At 36.8% G+C, this 21839-nt stretch overlaps 1 pseudogene across 1 annotated transcript; it reads left to right on the top strand.

Moving 5' to 3' along the window:
• Nucleotides 1-17250: 17250 nt before the first annotated feature.
• Nucleotides 17251-20023, top strand: LOC306645540 (26S proteasome non-ATPase regulatory subunit 7-like; annotated as a pseudogene). Its single transcript has 2 exons — nt 17251-17284; nt 19039-20023. The product of its transcript is annotated as a 26S proteasome non-ATPase regulatory subunit 7-like (transcript).
• The last annotated feature ends 1816 nt before the right edge of the window (nt 20024-21839 follow it).

Below are 21839 nucleotides of genomic sequence, written 5' to 3'. Positions count from 1 at the left end.
AGTAAATAAAAAGAAAACAGTTGGGAAGGAAAGAAAATCTAAAAGACAGAACACAACTCTCTCAGATTGCAGTGGGTGAAAGGAAAACTGAATAAAAATATGATATCAACAAAATTAGAGCTTAAAGACAAAATGCCAAAACAACAGAAAGTGAAGAAAGAAAAATTGCAAGCCTGAGGAACCAATCAGAACCAAAATTAAATTATTTATCAGCAAATAAATTAGATGCCAAAGAAGAGCCTAGACACAGCTGAAGAGTTACTGGCAATTGGGAAAGGCTGAAAAAAAAAAAAAAAAAAAAAAAAAAAAAAAAAAAAAAAAAACACTATGAACACAGCAGAAAATTACAAAGAAATTAAAACAATTAGAGACCAAATATGGTATTCAGATCCAGGTGATACAAAATACAATTATTGCCCATGAACTAGCATCTCAACAACAGAAGAGTAAGAAATATTCAGAAATGTAATGAAGGAGAATTTCCAGTAAAGAACAAAATCTGTCACTGAAAAAATATACTATATGCCCAGAACATGTTTGATATGAAACAATAGACATTGACTACTGTATTTAGGATAAAGAAAGATTTTCTGAATCATCCAAGCAGATAAAGCTAGCCACCTACATGGGATAAAGATGAAGCTGCCATCCTACCTTCTACAGAAGATGGACGAGCAGTATCTACAAGTCTCTGTGGAAAAAAAGTGGGACCCAGTGATATTATACAAGCCATGTTGATAGTGAAGTTGGAAGGCAAAAGACAGACATATTAAAGCACACAAAAGATAACAAAAATAAGGGAAAAGACAAAGAAGGGAAGGAAGGAGGGAGAAAAAAAGGAAAATAGTAAACACGCACCCACACACACCCACACCCACACACACACACACACACACACCTACCCACATACAAGCCACTTCTTTAACAATAAAATAAAGCCAATGGAAAGTTAAAATTAAACCACCTAATATTTTTATCAACTTTTCCTCTTGAGATTGTCAAGGAAAGATTTTGATGGTCAAAAATTAGATTTTCAAATTTCAAAAGTAACCTCACCTATTTGAAAACAAGAAGAAGCAGAAGACATGCTAATTAAGAGACCAGGATGGGAATGGACAAAACCAAAAGTAACAAATTCTATTAAGTTCACAGTGTTGCACAGTTTAAACCTCCCTGAACTCCATCTACCTCACTGGTAACATGAAAATACTAATTCCTACTCCAGGGCAAATGAGAAGGGAAAAGAGAAAAATTACATAAACACTGGACCAGGAACCTGAAACATTCAAGTACTTGGGAATTGTAGTCTCTCCTCCATCCCCATCACTCGCTCACAGCCCTGGGCACGGTGGTTTGTTTTATTTTGCTCAACCCAGACTCATTTTATGTTCTTATGCCACTGTGGTTTTTCAGATTGAGTACTCTGTGGCTTAAAGCTAAACACTTCCTCATCAGCTGTTCTTTAAAACATATAGCAGCATGATAAAAACCATGGGCTTTGGCATTAACAATAGGCTTCAATCCTGGTCCACTCTCCGAGTTTGCGATTTTAGACAGAGTATATTTAATGTTTCTGGGCTTGATTTTCTTCTTTATTGATTGTTACTAATAATTCTAAATTAAGGTACTCTTTGGGGTAAGATAGCTAATACCTTTTTGCTTTGGGGGATTGTCATATTTACATGAAATAGCAACAAATCTTTTAATATTTGTAATACCAATTACTTCATTAAAGGGTGTCTTGTTAACTGTTGGTCACCTTGTTTTGTGGAGTTCCATGATGTATTTGAGTCTGTAGGTTTAAGAGTTGGATTTGGAGCTAAATTGCTTGCATAAGCAAGGGAAGTAAAAATTGAAAGAAGGGGTTTGGGGGGTTAAGAATCTAGAAGAGAAAAGTAAGCAGTGGAGGTTAATGACATCTGGGAAGGGAAACTCATGGAGATAGCACAATCAGGAAGGGATTTTGAAGGTACAAAAGTGGAATGTGAATTTTTACCTTGTTTTCTTCAGATTATATGATATAATTACCCTTCCTCACCCTCCTCAGGATACACAGAACCTTCAGTAAAATTGTCATTGCTTGCTATTTGTGTGTGTGTGTGTGTGTGTGTGTGTGTGTGTGTGTGTGTGTGTGTTTGTTCTGGGAATTGAACCTAGGGGCACCTTACCACTGAGCTACATCTCCAGTCTTTTTTATTTTTCATTTTGAGATAGTGTCTTGATAAGTTGCTGAGGGTTTCAACAAGTTACTGAGGCTGCCCTAGAACTTGTGATCTTCCTGCCTCAGCCTCCCAAGTTGCTGGGTTTACAAGTGTGTGCCACCATGCCCAGCTCACTAATGCTTTTTGTCATTGGATTGGGTGGTTAACAGACTAGAAGATGTGTTGAATTCTGCAATCAAATTGGTGTAATGATAATGAGCAGTGTGAGATGCAGAATCAAAGGACATGTGGAAAAAGACATCTGGCTTCTTTGTAGATTTCCACAGATCTGATTGTGCCATGTATTTGCCACCTGCTTTATTTAGTAAATATTAAGATCTAAGTACATATGAAATCTTTCAGTTTGTAGAATTTCCAATGGCTGTTTCTGTAGGAGCAGAAAAGTGGAAGTGTGCAGAGGAATGTACCAGGACCATGTACTTTGTAGTAAATAATGTAACCCTGCCCCTATTCCACTTCAATGTCAGACATGGGCTGTGACTACTTTGCTCATTGGTTCAAGGTCTACTGGTTCAAGGTCTACTATATTCTTTGCATCCCCTTCCTACCAATACTAGGCTCAATCCTCCCAAAGGAGACACTGTTCTATTTCCCAGGATATCCACCATGTAACTAACTCTCTGTGACCCAGGGCAATTTTCTCTTTTGCTTGTTTCTGAAATCTTAGTTACACCTATCTCCCTTAATGACAATGTCCTTATAGAGTAGCCCCACACCTTGGGCTGCTAAGAAGTGTTAGGTTTTACAGGTGCACAAAGCCCTGTTTTGTTATTCCTTGTTTCAGTTGATGACCATCTACCCGGTCATTCAGGCTACAATCCAACACTGTTGCTTTGACTATTTGTGATTTTAGCATCCAATAACTTTGGAGGCCAAATGCACCTCATAGGACCGGAGTGTGATCTTCTAATAGCATAACTTCAGGGAGATGACCTCATCCCATTAAGAGTTGATGGTTCTGCTGTGATTCTCTTGTTCACAAATGATACTTATGGTGGGGTATGTGCACCTGGCTCTCTAGGGGCCTGGATTCCCTCTTAATGCCTGTCCTTCACACTCACACCATCACCACGTTGTGCCAATGCTACTTCTGAAATATCTCACACACATGTCCCCTGCCACTGCCTTAGCGGGGTCCCTACCTCTTTGTTGCTAGATCATTGTAGTAGCTTCTTGACTGGTTCTTTTTGTCCCCAGCTTCTTTTCTAGATTGATCTCTGCATTGTCAGGCAAGTTTTAACCCTACGATTCTGATGATGAAACTTATAGACTGCTTATTAAAAAGTCTAAACTCCTTGGTAAACGGAACCATTCATGGTCAACCCCAGCACCCATCTCTCTCTCATGCATCCTCCCGCTACACTGAGAGGCTCACCTTTTGCAGAATAGTTCACATTGGTTCAGGTGTCTCCTGCTGCTCACTGTCAACATGCCCATGCCCATTCCTTCTCCACTTAGATGACTACTTATAGCTTCAAATCTCTCATCATGAAATTTACTACTCTGATGTGTCCAGGAGGTCTAATTAAGGGGTCAGTGCTCAATCCCAGACTTTCTTCCCTCATCTCTCTATGCCTTCCTCCAAAGTAGTGTCATCCATAAGTGACTTCAGTGATTATAACTATGCATATGATCCACAAATTTATATCTTACATACAGATTTCTCTTCCAAATTCCAGTCTCAAACACTCTACCTACTAAATATTCCTTTTTAAAACAACATTCAAGAACTCCTTTAAATCTTCATAAAAAAATGGTATAAGCACTTTTATTATTCTCATTTTAAAAACTGGAAAACTGATGCTCAGAAAAGCAAAATATATTGTGTACATACACAAAACTGATTAATCTTTAAGGAAATCTCGACATAGGAATCTGCCCTTAAATCTTATGTTTTTATCCCTCGTGTCATTACTGCCTCTTAAATATTTTTATCAGAGAAACTGAGATTGCTTGCTTGACATACTAACAGTACTATTAATAATAATAATATTATTGTTAAGAAATGAAACAAATATATTTTAATATGAATAAACCAATATTCTGGACAATTCTAAAACTTGCAGCATAATCTTAGGGTTTGATGGGATCATGGAGGTCATTGAACCCATCTATCTTTCTTTTTTACTTGACTATGGAGCCTACTGGAAGTCATAGATATTTGTTGTTGTTTGTGTTTATTTTGAAAGATAATATTCTTATTTTTCATTTGGATGGGCTGATACCACTTTTTCTGAGCAATGGGTAAATAAAATGAGTCACTTACATTTTTTTCAACTCTGTCTCACCTGTATCTAATGACCTACATCTGTGATTTTTTTTTTGACCTGCACTTTGTGAACAATTAATATAGCACTTCCCCATTTCCCCCTTCTGTTTTGAGTTATGGCTCTCTCACTTACTTGACAATGTCTTTTTGATGTTAAGAACCATTTTAAATTACACGTGTCAAATACTAATATTTTTGACCTCTTCCAAATTGGTCTCCAGGTGTTTCCCATTCCAGTGATTGGTACCACCCCTGGTCCAGTTGTGCTAGTCAGAAACTTAGGAGTCATTCTCTATTCACCTCTCTCTCACCTCCCACATCCAACTACTTTCACTGCCTGGCCTATTTGCCTTCAAATTAGCTCTTGACTGTGTTCTTGTGCCTCCATTTTCACTGCCACCACTTTTTTTAGTCAAAGCTACCATTTAACTTACGCCAAATAACTAACTGATCCTTGTGTTTCCATTTCTTGCTCCTTCCAAATTGTGCTCTCCAGAGCAAAATTGTCTTTTTGACATACAGATACAGTTATGTTGCCCCCTGCTTAATATACATGATGGTTTTCCATTGCTCTTGAAATAATCTGCTAGGACACTGAGGTTGGACCTGGCACTGAGGTCGGACCTGGCACTGAGGCCCCCAGGCCACCCCCACACCGAGGATGGAGGCCAGTAGCTGAGCCTGTCCGCCTGCCCCCCTACTGCTGAGGGACACTGTGCCTGCCTCCGTGTTGACTCCACGAACCCTTGCTGGAGCTCCTCAGCTTCTTTGGAGGCTGGTATAGGCATTCTGAATTATTCCTGAGGGCGTGGCCATCATCATTGGAAGGGCGGCTTCCTTCCTGAGATGCCTACAGGAGACTGGAGGCCCTTTGACAGGTACCTCTATTTATTCACTTACACCTCTATTTATCCTACACCCTTCCCCATCCTCTTGTTCACAACTAGAAATACTGTAAATAGTAATCGAACTCATCCTGCTCATTACAATAATGTTAAAGTCTTTATAGGGGCTATCTGGTTCAGGGCTGCCTTTTCTCTATATTGGGTGCAACTGGTATTGATCTCCCCTTCAAAGGAGAGGTAGTGGAAAATTGCAGGGTCATAATAAGCCTGCAAGGGGGGAACTTCAGTATCTCTGATCTTCACTGCTAGAGGGGAATATATAGAAACAATATTAAAAAACGGGGGAAGAAAGTGTCCCTAACAAACCAAGATGCTATTGTGATAGAATCCAATGACAGCATGGCAGTAGAAATGACAGAAAAAGAGTTTAGAATCTGCATACTTAAAATGATCCATGAAGCAAAATATGAAATAAGAGAGCAAATGCAGGCAATACATGACCATTCCAGTAAATAGTTAAAAGAGCAAATGCAGGAAGCAAAAGAACACTTCAATAAAGATATAGAGATTTGGAAAAAAAACAAACAGAAACACTTGAAATGAAAGAAACAATAAACCAAATTAAAAACTCAATAGAAAATATCACCAACAGAATAGATCTTGTGGAAGACAGAATCTCAGATAATGAAGACAAAATATTTAATCTTGAAAATAAAGTTGAACAAACTGAGAAGATGTTAAGAAGTCATGAACGGAACCTCCAAGAATTATGGGATATCATGAAAAGACCGAATTTAAGAATTATTGGGATTGGGAAGGCACAGAGATACACACCAAAGGCACGAACAACCTGTTCAACAAAATAAATCAGAAAACTTCCCAAACCTGAAAAATGAAATGGAAAATCAAATACAAGAGGCTTAGAGAACACCAGGTGCACAAAATTACAACAGTTCCACACCAAGACACATTATAATGAAAATACCTAACATACAAAATAAAGATAGGATTTTAAAGGTTGTGAGAGAAAAGCATCAGATTACATATAATGGGAAACCAATATGGATATCAGTAGATTTCTCAGCCCACACTCTAAAAGCAAAAAGGGCCTGGAACAATATATTTCAAGCTCTGAAATAACATGGATGCCAACCAAGAATCCTATACCCAGCAAAACTAACCTTCAGATTTAAAGATGAAATAAAATATTTCCGTGATAAACAAAAGTTAAAAGAATTTACAAATAGAAAGCCTGCCCTACAGAACATTCTCAGCAAAATATTTTGTGAGGAGGAAGTGAAAAGCAACAATACAAGTCAGCAAAGGGAGGAACTACCCTAAAGAAAAAGTCAATCAAAGAAGAAACCAAGTCAAGTTAAAAACCAAAAATAAGCCAAAATGCCCAGGAATACAAATCATATTACAATAATAACCCTGAATGTCAATGGCCTAAACTCAATAATCAAAATACATAGACTGGCAGATTGGATTAAAAAGAAAGACCCAACAATATGCTGCCTTTAAGAGCTTCATCTCAGAAAAAGACATCTACAGACTAAAGGTGAAAGGATGGGGAAAAACATACCATGCACATGGACCCAGTAAAAAAAGCAGGGGTCTCAATCCTCATATAAGATAAAGTGGAATTCAAGCCTAAGTTAGAAGGGATAAAGAAGGACATTTCATACTGCTTAAAGGAAGCATAAAACAGCATGATATAACAATTTTAAATATTCATACCCCAAACAATGGAGCATCTGTGTATATCAAACAAACCCTTCTCAATTTTAAGAATCAAATAGACCAAAACACATTAATAGTGGGGGACTTTAACACAGCACTCTCACCACTGGATAGATCCTCCAAACAAAAACTGAACAAAGAAACTGTAGAACTAAATAAAACAATCAATGATATAGACTTAATGGATATTTACAGAATATTTCATCCATCATTGAGCGAATATACTTTCTTCTCAGCAGCTCATAGATCCTTCTCCAAAATAGACCATATGCTATGCCACAAAGAAGCCATTAGTAAATACAAAAAAATAGAGATCCTACCCTGTCTCCTATCAGACCATAATGGAATGCAATTAGAAATCAGTGATAAAATAACAAAAAACTACTCATACACCTGGAGAGTAAATAATATGCTATTGAATGATGCAATGATAACAGAAGACATCATGGAAGAAATAAAAAAATTCTTAGATGTAAATGAGAACAATGTCACAAAATATCTAAATCTCTGGGACACTCTGAAAGCAGCACTAAGAGGAAAGTTCATTGCATTGAGCTCATACATTAAAAAAATAAAAAGTCAACAAATAAATGACCTAACATTATACCTTAAAGTCCTAGAAAAAGAAGAACAAATTAACACCAAAAATAGTAGAAGACAGGAAATAATTAAAATCAGAGCTGAAATCAATGAAATTGAAACAAGAGAAACAATTCAAAAAATTGACAAAACAAAAAGTTGGTTCTTTGAAAAAGTAAACAAAATTGATAAACCCCTAGCCACACTAACAAAGAGGAGAGAGAAAACTCAAATTACTAGAATTCATGATGAAAGAGGAAAGATCACGACAGACACCATTGAAATACATAACATAATTAGAAGCACACTTTGAAAATCTATACTCTACCAAAATAGAAAATATCAAAGATATTGACAAATTTTTAGAGACATATGATCCTCCCAAACTGAATCAGGAAGATGTACACAATCTAAACCGATCAATTTCAAGCACTGAAATAGAAGAAGCCATCAAAAGTCTATCAACCAAGAAAATCCCAGGATCAGATGGATTCTCAGGTGAATTCTACAAGACATTTAAAGAAGAACTGATACCAATACTCCTCAAAGTATTCCAGGAAATAGAAAAGGAAGGAACCCTTCCAAATTCATTCTATGAGGCTAGTATCACTCTGATACCAAAACCAGACAAAGACACATCAAGGAAAGAAAACTTTAGACCAATATCCCTGATGAACATAGATGCAAAAATCCTTAACAAAATACTGGCAAATTGCATACAAAAATATTTTCAAAAGATAGTACATCATGATCAGGTGGGGTTTATCCCAGAGATGCAAGGTTGTTTCAACATCCAGAAATCAATAAATGTAATTCATCACATCAATAGGCTTAAAGTTAACAATCACATGATTATTTCAATATTTGCTGAGAAAGCATTTGATAAAATACAGCACCCCTTCATGCTTAAAACACTATAAAAAATAGGAATAGTAGGAACATATCTCAACATTGTAAAGGCTATCTATGCTAAGCCCACAACCAACATCATTCTTAATGGGGAAAAACTGAAAACATTCCCTCTAAAAACTGGAACAAGACAGGGATGCCCTCTTTTACCACTTCTATTCAAAATCATCTTTGAAACACTTGCCAGAGCAATTAGACAGAACAAAGATATTAAAGGGGTACAAATAGGAAAAGAAGAACTAAAGCTGTCACTATTTGCTGATGACATTGATTCTATATTTAGAAGATCCAAAAACTCCACTAGAAAGAAAACTTCTAGAACTAATAAATGAATTCAGCAAAGTAGCAGGATATAAAATCAATACATGTAAATCTATTGCATTTCTAATCATAAGTGATGAATCCTCTGACAGAGAAATTAGGAAAACCACTCCATTCACAACAGACTAAAAAAAAAAAAAAAAAAAACCTTGGGAATTAATCTAACAAAAGAGGTGAAAGACCTCTACAATGAAAACTACAGAACATTAAAGAAAGAAATTGAAGAAAACCTTCGAAGATGGAAAGATCTCCCATGTTCTTGGATAGGCAGAATTAACATTGTCAAAATGGCCATTCTAGCAAAGGCGCTATACAGTTGCAATGCAATTCCAATTAAAATCCCAATGACATTCTTCATAGAAATAGAGAAAGCAATCATGAGCTTCATCTGGAAGAACAAGGGATCTTGAGTAGCCAAAACATTCCTGAGTTAAAAAAGTGAAGCAGGAGGTATCACAATAGCAGACATTAAACTATACTACAGAGCAATATTAACAAAAACAGCATGGTATTGGCACCAAAATAGACAGACAGACCAATGGTACAGAATAGAAGACAGAGACAAAAACCACATAAATACAGTCACCTCATACTAGACAAAGGAGCCAAAAACATACAATGGAGAAAAGATAGCCTGTTCAACAAATGGTGCTGGCAAAACTGGAAATCCATATGCAGTAAAATGAAATTAAATCTCTATCACTCACCCTGCACAAAACTCAACTCAAAATGGATGAAGGACATAGGAATTAGAACAGAGACCCTGCACCTAATAGAAGACAAAGTAAGCCCGAATCTTCATCATGTTGGCTTAGGATCAGACTTCCTCAATAAGACTCCCAAAGCACAAGAAATCAAAGCAAGAATCAATAAATGGGATGGATTCAAACTAAAAAGCTTTTTCTCAGCAAAGGATACAATCAAGAATGTGAAGAGAGAGTCTACAGAGTGGGAGAAAATCTTTTCCACATGCACTTCAGATAGAGCACTTACCTCCAAAATTTAAAAAGGACTTACAAAACTTTACACCAAAAATACAAAGAACCCCATCAATAAATGGGCCAAGGAACTAGACAGACACTTTACAGAAGAGGACGTACAGGCAATTAATAAATATATGAAAAACTGTTCAACATCTCTAGTAATTAGAGAAATGTAATTAAAACAACTCTAAGATTCCATCTTACTCTAATTAGAATGGCTATTATCAAGAACACAAACAATGATAGATGTTGGGGTGGATGTGGGGAGAAAGGCACACTTGTACATTGCTGGTGGAGTTGCAAATTGGTGCAGTCACTCTGGAAAGCAGTGTGCAGAACCCTCAGAAAACTTGGAATGGACCCACCTTTTGACCCAGTTATCCCACTCCTCAGTTTATAACCCAAGGACTTAAAATCAGCATATTACAGAAACACAGCCACATCAATGTTTATAGCAGCTCAGTTCATAATAGCTAGATTGTGGAACCAACCTAGATACCCTTCAACAGATGAATGAATAAAGAAACTGTGGTATATATACACAATGGAATATTATTCAGCCATAAAGAATAATAATATTATGGCATTTGCAAATAAATGGATAGAATTAGAGAATATCATGCTAAGTGAAATAAGCCAATCCCAAAAAACCGAAGGCCGAATGTTTTCCCTGATAAGTGGAGAAAGATATATAATGGGGGCAGAGGGAGGGAGAGAAGAATGGGGGAACTTTAGATTATGTAGAAGGAAATGAGAGGGAGGGAGGTATAAAAAATGGTGGAATGAGACAGATATCATTACCCTATTTACATGTATGATTACATGAATCACATGAATCTACGTCGTGTACAACCATAGAAACGAAATGATGTACCCCATGTGTACAATGAATCAAAATGCAATCTGTAAAAAATTAAAAGATAAATAATCTGGCTAGGCATTTATGATTTACTTTTATATCTTTTCAAAGAAACAATGGTTAGTTTCATTGGTTTTTCTGTATATTTCCTCTTTCATTGATTTCTGTTCTTAACTTTTCCTTTACTTATTTTATGTTTTGTTTGCTTTTGCTGTTTTAGTTTCTTAAAGTGGAAGTTAAATCTTTGATTTGAGGTCCTCCTCTACCTTCTTCTTTTTTCAACACTATCATTTAATTTGTAACTTTCCCTTTGAGCCCTGTTTTTACTGTATCCCAGAAAGTTCAATTTGTTTTGTTTTTATTTTACTATCAGCTAAGAATATTTTCTAATTTTTGTATGGTTTCTTCTTTGACCAGGGAGAATTTAGATGTGTGCTGCCTAATATCCAACTAGTTGAGTATTTTCCAGTGTCTCTTTTCAGTCTGTTGTTAATCAGTTTAGTTTTGTTGTGGTTAAACAACATATTTATATTATTTTAATTTTCTTAAATTTGGAGCTTAGTTTTGTTACCAAGAATATGGTCATCTTGGTGAATGTTCTGCAAGAATTTGAGAAGAATGTGTCTTCTATTGCTATTGCGTAGTATGTACTATAAATATCAATTAGATTAATTAAGTTGGTAGTGTTATTTAATCTCCTATGTTCTTAATTATTTTTCACTTTTTATTCTATCAATTACTGACAAGAGAATTTTGAAGTCTCTAAATTGTAGATTCATCTGTTTTTTCTTTTTATTTCTATGAATTTTTTCTTTATATATCAGAAGCTATTATTATGTACATACACAATTATCATTATCAGTGTCCCTCTTTGTCCCAGGTAGTGTTTCTTTGTTTGAAAATATTAATGTTTGCATGATGTATCTTTTTTATTCATTCAGTTTTAACCTATCCGTATCTTTATATTCATGATATATTATAATGTCTCTGACACCAATTTCACATCTTGATATTGTTCCGAAGTCACTGATACTGTATTTGTCTCCTTTTTTTCAGTCTTTTCTTTCTGTGCTGTTCACTTAGCATAGTTTCTATTGTTCTTTCTCAAGTTCACTAATGTTTATTCTACAGTATTTAAGCTGCACTAATATCAATAATTGTATTATTCATTTCAGAGATCATATTCTTATTTTACAGAGGTTCCATGGATTTCTTTCTTGTTATTCATTTCTCTCCTGATCATACTCATGTTTTTCTCTAACTCCTTGAAATATGGGGCATGTTTATAATAGGTTTTTAAACTACGCTCATCTAGTAATCCCTGTATCTGTCCTTTCTCTTTATCTCTATTGATTGACCTTTTCCCCTAGTATTTTGCATGCCTAGCCTAGGGGTGTACTTATTTCTTGAACACTTTTTTCCAAACTCAAGATTTTTTTCTCTTACACATGTCCAGATCATTACTCAGCTGAAGACTTCAGCGCTCTCTCTATGTATTCCCCTCTTCTCTCAGAGAAATTCTAGCTACTTTGACCTCCTCAAACTTCAATATATATATATATATATATCATTAACTTAGTGGAACTTGCTTGCTCTGTTTAGGATTTCTTTTCATGTACTGCAACCTAGAAATTTTCTCTAGTAGAGGACTGGGACAGTTGTGGAGTTTACCTCATTTATTTACTTTATGTCTAAGATCACAGTCCCACATTGCTTATTCTCCAGTATCTTATAATCATATAGTGTGTCTGATTTTCTAGTTGTTTAAGAAGGAAAGGTAAATCCTATCCCTGACATTTCATCATAGCCAGAGGTGGAATTATATTCACATTAGCCCAGCCAACCCTAATCCTTTGACTCTGGGCTCCTTACTTTAACTCCCTACCCAGGCAAAAGCACATAGAATAGTGCAATTTTTCTTTGGTCCGTGTTTTAGTGGATAAGGAAGTATATGGCTTCCATACATTTGGAAGAATTGGGATGGAAAGTATTTTCAACTTATCCAAGATAATTCAGATGACCATAATACTGGTGGGAAGTATCATATCCTGAGTGTAGGGCTCTAATTTGTCATTTACAATTGTGAGTGTGATTAGAACTATTCAGTAATGTTCAGTGTAGTGTGGGGGCTCCATTTAAAATACAAGAAGAATCCAGAGGGATGGTAGGAGTGGAGGTTCTTGTGTTGGCTTCCTTTGTTTCTGGGAATAAACTAATGTTACTACTATCAAACTTATTGGAGGGATGATCAGTGCAGAAGTGATTGGAGATCTCACCATTGGTCTCCTTTGAGTAGGAACAAGGGTTGGGGAAAGGAAGCAAAGATAAAGTAGGGTCCACAATCTAGTTCCTTGACTTTCTTTACCTGTACTCAGATGAACTCCTTTTATGCTTTGAGAGCCAACACCTGATACCAAAAAATGGCAATATTAATGGGTGCTGGATAGGAAAGAGACAGGAGTGCCCTCTGTTTTGTCTCATCAGCAATTCTGTAATTGCCTTACAATGGCAAATACCAGGATCTGGGTACTAAATACGGAGTTTGAAGCTTTTTTTATTATAATCATCTCATATCATCTCATTTCCGTTTCAGAGAATATTTTAATTGGGTGGTTTGGACTTATTTGGAGTTGTCAGAATTCACATAACATAGCAGAATAACCTTAGGGATTTTATAATGTGTGTCTCAAAATAGAGCTGGGGAAAATAGAGGTAGAATCTATGTTGGCTTTAAAATCCACTTGGAGCAAGGGAAAATTACAGCTTGGTCTGCTTTCTGAACTCTTGGAAGACTATTGCTGATTCTGCATTTTGGGGAATGTCATTTCTGCGCAGTTTTTTCATTTTAAATGATTTGTTCAAATCAAAATACTCTCTGTTAAGAAAACTTTGAGCTAAATGATTTTACCGAAACATTTTCCATGTCATATTAAAAGTTGAAATTTGCCACATCAATAGTATTTTAGGAAATGCAGCTACAATTGGTAATGAAGTGCCCTAAATACTTGAAAAAGTCTGAGTTGCAGTTCATCAGAAAGCAGCTTATCTCCAGCTTTGTAATGTTTTAAAACAGGGCCATCTAGTGGAATTTCCCTAAATGTGAAACCATGAGCAAACCTAAGACCTACTTTTGAGTCTTTAAAATAGCATTCTAATCCCTCTAAACCCAACATAACTGTCCCTGATACAAATACGCCTTCTCATAAATAACATATTTCCACTCAAATTCCTGCACTAATGGGGCAATGCCACGTTCTGTGGGTTCACATTCATTTAAGTTTCCAGAAGTTCTAATTTGTTCAGTTTTCCCCCTTTCTATGGAAACAGTCTTTCTAGTCTGCCTCTTATCATTATCACCCCTTCAACTATGAAGTATCATTGATGTATTAAGGCGTGTCTACATAAGACAGGAGGATTGCAAGTTTGAGGTCAGCCTCAGCAATTTAGTGAGGCCCTAAGCAACTTAGTAAGACCTTGTCTCAAAAAATAAAAAGGGCTTGGGATGTGACTCAGTGGTTTAGCATCCTTGTTTCAATACCTGGTACTCCCCTCCCCCAGAAAAAAAAAAGTATACAATAAAGGATTCAGATGTTACAGAAGTAACTGAACTATATATGACCCATCAAATACATGGTTGGCTCCTGTGAGGTGTGTTTCCATAGACTGGAGAGAACATTCCTCTGAGGAAGAGTATATGTAAATCTCCCCATAACTAAAAGAGATGGAGACTTTGCTCACCAAATTCCTTTTATTATCTTTCTGGAAACAGCTAAATTCCCTTTCCCAGCATCCCCTGCAGTTACACAGGGTCTTGTGATGGAGTTCTGGCAAATGGAATATTGGTAGAAGTGTTACATACTCCTTGCAGTCCTGGCTCCTGAAATGTCCTGCATCATCAAAATTTCTTTGTCCCTTCCCTGCCCCCATGTGGTGTGTTATCATTACCCAGGCAAGTCATGGGAACCTCTGGTGGCCTGGGTTTGATGTCTTCCATCAGCCTACAATGAACTGGGTTGTGGATGTGAAATACACTTTATCATTTTATGCCAACAAGATTTTGGAGTTGTTTGTTAATTACCCTGATGAACATAGGAGAGAAGAAACTACAAGAAAGGAAAGAGGATGACATGAAGAGGAGGCGATACTTTCAGAGAGATGTGTGAACATGCTGACTCTTTTCTGCACATTTCAGAATAAGCACGTGATGGGTAAATATTGAAAACCTCCAGCAGAATGGAGGAAATAGAACCCACAAAGTGCTTTCCAACTGAGTTCAAGCTTGTGGAGTCAGAAATACAGGCTGTGAATGGAGAGGATGAAGCTTAGATGGAGATGCTTCCCACAGCTCTAGCCATGGTGGGCGCAGTGTGAAAGTGTCTACAGGATGGGAAATTTGGGAACAAGCCCTTGTCAGTTTTAGCCACCAGACATTTACTGGTGTTATATCTTCTTGCATGCTGATTAAACTTTTAAATAAACTCCTTCTAGATGCTCTGCAGGATATGATGTGTGCCTGTTTCCATGTAATAGATGTTCAGGCATATTCCCATTGTTCAAAGTGGATATTTTCACTGTAGCCACTGCAGAAGCCAGACTTGGCTCAGGTTTAACACATAAGGAGGCCTTTAGATGGGCAGAAAATAAAAACACAAAATCACTGTGCCACAGGTAAAATCGTATTGGCAGAGAGGAAGGAGGTAAGCATGACTGGGGCAAGAAGCAAAGAGAGGAGAGAATGAGATGACATTACTGGATCAAGAGGCTGTTGGTCGTGTAGTGTAAGATTGGAGGAGGGGAGAGGGGGACATTGAACAGTATATAAGGCAGAACAGTATATAAGGCAGAATTTGTTCTGGTAGCTGCTGTCATTTAGTTTTCCCCAATGGCACACTCATGGACATTTCTAGATGGGAGGTACCTTGATCCTAACTCTCCCTCCCCTTGCAGCCACAGTACTAGATATGCCTTGAAATCTCCTGCTTACTGAAAGTATTTATTACTTATCTGGTTTCCAAATTATATTGTGTATTCCTGGGGGTGGGGACTATTTAACTCCATATCTGAACACTGAGGACAAGGCCTTCTATCTGGTAAGTACCAGAATAGTATATGATGGATGCATGAATGGATAAGTGAATGAAAAGCACATAGTTTCATTCTCCTCTAAAAAAAAAAAAAAAAAAAAAAAAAAGAAAGGTTAGAGTTTCATTCACATTCACCAGAACTGTTATGTACACTTACTTATCTATATTTGTCCTCCTTTATTAGATAATAAGAACTCTTGAGTCTTGTTCGTAAGTTTATTCTCAGCATAGCTCAGTGTCTAGCATATGTAAAATGTGAAGCCAAATGGTTACTGAATGAATGAATGGACAAATGATTCCTGCTATAAGCACTCACAAATTACTAGGATTTGATTTGATGATATGAGATCTTGGAAGGAAGTGCAATAAATGAAAGCCTGTATTAGGTGATTAGATTGTTGCTAGAAAAGTGCTTACATATTCATACATGGTAAGATGCAAACTTAAAAATAGAAGTGTGGTAGGATTTGGATTATGATTATAATATGCCATTTGAGATAAAGAAGTTATGGAGAACTTTGCACTAGCTATAGGAATGTTAGGGTATTGATATCAAAACTTTTCTTTCCTGAATAAGATAAATCAAATTGAGCCCATTATAATTAGTCTCTTCCTTCTCTAAGTAGACTTGTGAATAAATAGGCCAATGAAAAGTGAGCCATTGTTTCTGATGTAGTATACTTGGGGGACACTTGGACCAGGGAGGAGCCTGCTTCCATGTGATAGACAGGAGTAGCGTGATGAGCCCACCAGTGGCAGGGACTATTGTGGGGTACATTCCACTAGATCATATGATACTTTGAGATCCAAAGTGACCTTGTGATTCCCATCTTCCAGCAAATGAAGTCACTGATCTTGCATTTACATCCAGGCGTATCCAAGACCAAAAGAACATGCTGGATATATGGTTTCTTTTCATTCTGGATTCACTAAAAATAAATAAATAAATAAATAAACAAGTCTCTTTCCTCTACCCCCCTTTTAAGGTCCTAGTATTAAAAGCATTTCCCATTTGCTCATGAGTGCCTTGGGAGGAAGAGAAATAGACCGCTTTTTCTTACCTTGACTTCTCTAAAAAAATTTAAGAGTCAACAAAAACAAAGGCTCAAAAGGTTATAATGAGCACCACTAAAATATCTTCATGAAAATATCGTGTCAATAATAGATACTATAATTAAGGTTTATCAACAAAATATCTGTACATTGTTTTCCCTGAATAAATATCTATATAATCAGTGCAGAAAATGTTCCTTCTCTCCAGATACAGATACAAAATTCAAGTAACATTCAATGAACTGGGCAATGTTAATAAGTATTGGTATAATTTTTGGTGAAAATAATATTAAGGAAAGGATTTTATCTAGATTTGTGACTCCACTCTCCATTTTCTTTGTTTCAATCTAGGCATGCTTCAAATTTTCCAGGTGGATTAAAAAATGACGATAGTGGTCATGGTGTTACCTGAAATAGGTATAGTTTATCCATGCAAGTGTAAGTGTGTGTGTAAGAGTGTGTGTGTGTGTGTGTGTGGGTGTATGTGTGTGTGTAGAGGAAGAGAGAGAGAGAACATGAGCAAAGAAGCAGGGAGAAGAACAGCCTTAGGTTTATGACCGCTGCATCATCATGCTAATGAAATGCCAAAGTACAGATAAGAGAACAAAGAAGCCTTTCAAATATTTTTATTACTCATATCATTACAGAAACCCATGCATCCTTTGAAGCAGGTGTGTGGAGATCAAAGATAAATTATGAGCAGCAAAGAATATAATATTATTTCAGAAGCACAAACAGAAGACAGCTGCATTTATACAATGAAGGGTTTTATAACATTAATTAAATTTTTTGAATAATACATTTCCTTCTTGTTGCTGGGGATTGAACCCAGGGTCTTGTGCTTGTGAGGCAAGCACTCTACTAACTGAGTTATATCCCCAGCCCCCAATACATTTCCTGCTTACTAACAATAAGAACTTTAAGACCCCTGTGTCATATCTAAACAGAAGCTGAAGGCAAAGTTTGTCAACTCTTATGTAAATCTGCATCACAATCAGTGAAGACAGTTCAGATCCTGCTCCTTCTCCCTCCAAAAGCCACTGCTCACCCAAGAAAGTCAACTAAAACTAAGGAAAAAGACAGAATTGTCAAAGGGGTGGGGTGTGAAGAAAAGAAAAGAAAGGAAGGAAAGAAAAATTATCCTTCTGGAAGATTAAAGAACATTTGTGGTTTAAACAGTTTATCCTTGGTATCTTGTGAGGTATACATTCTATGAAATGTAACATACCAGGCTGAAATGAAAGAATGATCTTGTGTGTGTGTGTGTGTGTGTGTGTGTGTGTGTGTGTTTTACTGGAGATTGAACCCAGGACCTCACATATGTTAGGCAAATGCTCCATGACAGACCTACATCCCCAGTCCTTTTTAAAAATTTTATTTTAAGACAGGGTCTCACTAAGTTATCCAAGTGGTTTTCAAATTTGCAAGTCCTCCTACCTCAGCCTCCTAAGTAGCTGGTATTACAGGTGTGAGCCACTGCAGTTGGCAGCCTCTGACATTTAGGAATACCAGATCATTCCTCAAAATACTAGAAGCAAATATAATAAAATAAAAATAAAATTATCATATGATCCAGCAACCCACTTCTGAGTACATATCCAAAGGAAATGAAATCAGTATGTCAACAAACAGCCTGCACTCTAATGTTCATTGCAATATTATTTACAATAACCAAGATACAAAATCAGCCTGAGTGTCCATCAATGAATGAATGGACAAAGAAAATCCATAAGTTTATATACACAATGAAATCCTATACGGCCTTAAAAAAGAAGGAAGTCTTATCTGTGGCAACATGGATGAACCTGGAAGACCTAATGCTAAGTGAAATAAGCCAGGCACAGAGAGACAAATACTGTACAATCTCACGTGTGGAATCTTAAAAAGTTGATTTTCAATAGTTCAAAATTATACCTTTGCTTCTATATTCACACACATCAAGTTACATATAAACTTGCTATGAATAGTTTGTTTCAATTATGAAACTAGAATTAACTTACAAATTAATTGTACATAAAGCGCAAACAAAATTAAAGTAATGGATATATTTTAATAATACAAAAACAATGGAAAGAAACCTTTGGGCCTTTTGTTTTCTTGTGTATTGCCTTGATTTTTAACAAGCTAGAACATTAATTGAATCATTGAACATAAATGATTCTGTGTCACAGGCCCTAAACTACGTAAAAATGACATTGCAATCAATGAACTCATGAAAAGATACTGCCCTAACTCAGTATTGGTCATTATTGATGTGAAGCCAAAGGACCTGGGGCTGCCCACAGAAGCACATATTTCAGTGGAAGAAGTTCATAATGATGGAACTCCAACCTCGAAAACATTTGAGCATGTGACCAGTGAAATTGGAGCAGAAGAAGCTGAGGAAGTTGGGGTCAAACACTTGATACGAGACATCAAAGACACCACAGTGGGCACTCTTTCCCAGCAGATCACAAATCAGGTCCATGGTTTGAAGGGACTGAACTCCAAGCTTCTGGATATCAGGAGCTACCTGGAAAAAGTAGCCACAGGCAAGCTGCCAAACAACCACCAGGTCATCTACCAGCTGCAGGATGTCTTCAACCTGCTGCCTGACGTCAGCTGGCAGGAGTCTATCAAGGCCTTTTACCTGAAGACTAACGACCAGATGGTGGTGGTGTACCTGGCCTCACTGATCTGCTCCTTGGTTGCCCTGCACAACCTCATCAACAACAAGATCGCCAACCGGGATGCCAAGAAGAAAGAAGGGCAGGAAAAGGAAGAGAGCGAAAAGGATAGGAAAGATGACAAAGAGAGAAGGATAAAGATAAGGAAAAGAGTGATGTGAAGAAAGAAGAGAAAAAGGAGAAAAAGTAACATGTAGCTTTTTTAATTTGTAAATTAAAATCTTATAAACTAAATCAGTGTGCCACTAGAGGGTTCTTTTTCACATTCAGTGCTTGTTAAAAAGCTGTCCTGATGAGAGCTCTCTGCCTCCGATCATTCTTGCTGTGGCATTACATGATGTAAATGACAGAGGGACTGATCTCCAACTCAGACTGCAGCCTCAGCTGCTGTGCGCTGAGGATTGTGATAGCTCAGGCTTCAGATTGTGTGAAAAAAGTGAAAAGACAACAACATAACATTTTTGGTACTCTTCATTCTTTAGGGAATTAAAGGAATGTCCAGAGAAATTATTTTTTTTTTCAGTTATTTGGCTTAAGCAGCGTTTAAAGAGAAGACATCATAAAGGCTCTTACAAGAGAGAAAGGGAACTTTGATGTGGAACTCCCATCTCAATTCCTGGTGGCAGACTCAGTCTAGTGGCTAGATTCTGCGCTAATATCAGTCTTCTGTTCAAACTACCTGAAATCCATGGTCTCGGTCTCCTATCGGTCCCAATGAGTACACTGCCAGGAGCCAAACCAAGCTCCCTACTGGTTTTATAAACATAGCTGGAAGTATAGACCTTTACTGAACAGATCCAAAGTTATAGAGGTAAGTTGACTGACAAAAGACACTTTTCCAATGCATCTCCTGGCCCTGTCTTTCCTGGTCCACTAAGCTTTAGGTTCTTCCCAGTTTTGTGGACTGGTTATTGAGTCCTTACGTAAAACCAGTTTCATTGTATTTATAATTTTTCAGCAACCTAGAGTGTCCTCTTGTGGCAATATCTAGCAATCTTCCAGGTGAGTCTATACTTTCCAGGCTTGTTAAGCTGAATGTTCTTTCACTGATTTATTTTTATTCAACTCAGCTTTGTGAGTTTCACAGCATTAGGTAAATGGGAAAGGGTGGCAGTAGCCCATGGTATAAGACTATATCTTTCTAAACAATAATTATTTCATTTATTTCTCTTTTTTTAAACGTAGAAGTGGTAGGGAGTTGGGGAGTGTAGTAATTTCCCAGAGTAAGCAAGAATGCTGATCCAAATTCAAGAAATTATTAGATGTGCTAAATTCCACTCACAAAGGAAACACTATATGGGTTATCAAATGCCTCATTGGAAACTTAAATATGGTCCTTCCTAAGATGGCAAAGCATTCAAGGACTGACTTTCACTTGAGGATCAGTTGTTTGGGTCTCATCATAACAGGGTGGAGGGTTCTAGCCTCAGTAGGATGCAAAAATTTTAGAATGTCACTGTCATGAGACAGAATTCAGATTAATAATTACTTAACATAGTTTACTTGATACTTCAAGCCATACATATAATTTTTATTTGAAAGAATTTCAAATAAATACAAAACTGTACATGAAAGGAGAATATAACGAGCTCCCATTTCTTATCAAACAGCTTCAGCAATTGCTAACATTACTAATCTTATTTCCTCCATTCCTCCTTCCTCCCTTCACAATTATTTAGAAGTAAATTCTATATCCTTTCATCTATAAATATTATAGAATGTATCTTTAAAATACCAGACCTCCCATTTAAGATATAACCACAATAAGATCACATACAAAAATAAAACAATAATCTTTTAATAAAATAGGTATTCATATTTCCCTCTGTCTCTTTTATTTTCTGTGCCTCTTTTTCCCCCTCAATATATTTTTGTTCAATAAACAGAGTCACTGGCATGCAGTCCCTACAGTCCAGATTTATCTACCTGTACCGTTTTGGTGGTGGGTAAGAAGCACCTGTCAGGTATGATCTAGACACATAATCAGGTTCGATTTGTTGGGCAAGGCTACTTCACAGGCAGTGAGGCGGCATTCCTCAAGGGGGAGCACTTCCTTTCTTTTTGAGACCTGTACAGCTATTGAATGATCACTGCAGGGATGAACTAAGGATTGTAAAATGGTGATGATTCTAATTGACACATCTTCTTCTCTTATCAGTTCTTTAATGACTCTGAAGAAATTTTTTTTTCACCAGCCACTTTGTTACTTTAAGGTACAATTTGTATAGAGTGGCTAGGAAAAAATGCTTGATATTTTTCTGATTTCAAAATAATAAGTTGGTTCCCTAAAGTCATCCAAAAGTAAC

Source organism: Sciurus vulgaris (assembly GCF_902686455.1).
Source record: "Sciurus vulgaris genome assembly, chromosome: 15".
NCBI lineage: Eukaryota > Metazoa > Chordata > Mammalia > Rodentia > Sciuridae > Sciurus > Sciurus vulgaris.
This window is presented reverse-complemented; position numbering and strand designations above follow the sequence as displayed.